The following is a 2,231-nucleotide window of genomic DNA, read 5'->3' as shown; positions in this document are numbered from 1 at the left end:
GTTTCATTTTTTTGCCAAGACAAGCATGCGCCATAAGCAGTCAATATACCAGGTGTATCATGATAAATTTTTTAATGCTAGATTTTAGATTGTATTAACATTAAAAAAAAATAAAAGGCAGGAAAAGATGGGTCATTTTAGCTTGCCAGTTCAAAATTTTAAAAAAATACATAATAAAATAAAGCATGCACTTTGTAAAACTGGTATGCATAATAAAAACACAAGAAAAACTAGCAATGGAATTAATAATCAAAAGCAAATAATCCTATTGATTTAATTATATTTACTTTTATCATTTTCAACTGTTCCAACAATTTGCAAGTGGAATTTTTAAGAGAAATTCATATAATTGTTGGAACTAAAGAGTGTATTTTGTTATTTTCATTTTATTTATAAATTATTATTATTATTATTATTATTATTATTATTATTATTTTGTGCAGCAATTACCTGCATGAATAGGAATTATATTTTTTTGGAATGCTTGGATTAGGATGGGTATAAATAGGTGGATGTATATTTTTTCTTATATAATAGTGACAGGGCATTCCTTGTTTTAAATAAAAAAATAAAGATGATTGTCTCTAAATGCTTTTGATTTGTAAATAATGGAAAGCCTTTGTTGGTCTCAGGAAGAATTCAAGGGACAGTATCTTGTGTTTGGCTCACTGGGAACTTGTGAGATTAGATGTGATGTTGCTTTTTTGCTAGGCAGAAAGGCAAAATGCACTTAGCAGTAATGGGCAAAAGCCGTTTTACTCCAGTGTTTGGAGGGTAACATTGGGAGTGATTGCTTTGGCAAGTTACAGTGAAGGATGTTGAGACCATGTCATGGAGTTGTTCCTTGGAGATTGTCCATCTCTCGTTTGTTCATCTGGACCAAACAGACTTTACAGAACTGAATTAGAGGCCTAATCCAGCTCCCTTTTAAGACAATAGGCATTTGCAATGATTACATGGGATTTAGTGCTTTTGGGAGGTTGATCTTTGATTTGACAAGGGTAGGACTGGGAGTTTTATAATCCTGCACCTTTGTCTCTGTCTTAATCCTATCTTTTAAATCGCCTTCCGTGTTAAGTCACCATACAAAGCCCATCTTTTTTTGGCACTAATCGCCTCCTGCTGATTCTACCATTTTATGCTCTCGATGTAAAAGCAATAATCCTTTTTTTTGTTTTGTTTTGTTGTTTCTTTCTTAAACTAGACGTTGTATTTTTGTACGAGCCCCAGCTCTGAGCTCTGTGTGCTGATGGATGTTGATATCCTTTCAAAGACGCACCTATAAAAGCATTAATAGGGAGAAATAAGGAATGTCATTTCTCCCCTGTTCCATTCTCCCTGGCTTTAAATTATTAGCTATATCAAATATGTTCATGTTCTTCTAATTTCCGTATCTCCATTTCAACAAGTAAATGAAAAGCAAGCGTCCATGACTTTGACTCCCCTATGCAGCTTCCTGTGGGATTATAAATTGCTGTGGCATGAAAACCTCCTTTAAGATTAGTGAAGAAATAATGTAGGGTTCTTAATGAGGATGGATGAGGATGGACTTTTTCAGTCTGACATGTGGGGGATAACATCCTTCAGCACAGCAGGAGAGCATGCTGGATGCATTAATGATACTGTGGTACCACGTCCTAAGGCAAATGCTGATGGCAGAAGTATTGAAGCAAGCATAGCTAGAAAAGCAGTTTCAGGATGTGTTAAAACACCTCAGTGCCACCTAGAAGCTGGTTTCCGTGAGGGTGGCCCATCGGGTTCACTGTGCTGTCCAAATTCACTTCTGTAGTCTTTGCTTGCGGCATCCCAGGAGTGCAAATAAATGCAGGTTTATTTTCCTGCTAAGGAGATAAGAAAAGGTACGCCTGGAATATAGACACCTATATCATGTACAACTGCTGGGTATATTTGACACTGGAGAAAGGCAGGAAAAGTCTGGAGTTTTGCAGAACTTGAGTGAAATCCTGTCTGCCTAGCAAAGGAGAACTTCTGTGACAGGACTTTTAGCAAAAAAGAATTAAACAGTTTTGTGAAAGAAGGTAACATCATATAAAAAATGGTTAGCTTTTTCTTTTTTTTTTTCCTTTAAGAAAAGAGGAAAACTCTATTTCTGCTGCATATAAAAATAATCTTTAAATGTCATATAAACCATGTTGAACTCCAGAAGTTCAAAGCTGTTATATACTCTAGCTGATTGGTTACTAAGTCTTCCCTCTGGAACCATAAATGAA

The sequence above is a fragment of the Calidris pugnax genome, unplaced genomic scaffold (assembly GCF_001431845.1).
Source record: "Calidris pugnax isolate Ruff unplaced genomic scaffold, ASM143184v1 scaffold41, whole genome shotgun sequence".
Classification (NCBI taxonomy): Eukaryota; Metazoa; Chordata; class Aves; order Charadriiformes; family Scolopacidae; genus Calidris; species Calidris pugnax.
This window is presented reverse-complemented; position numbering follows the sequence as displayed.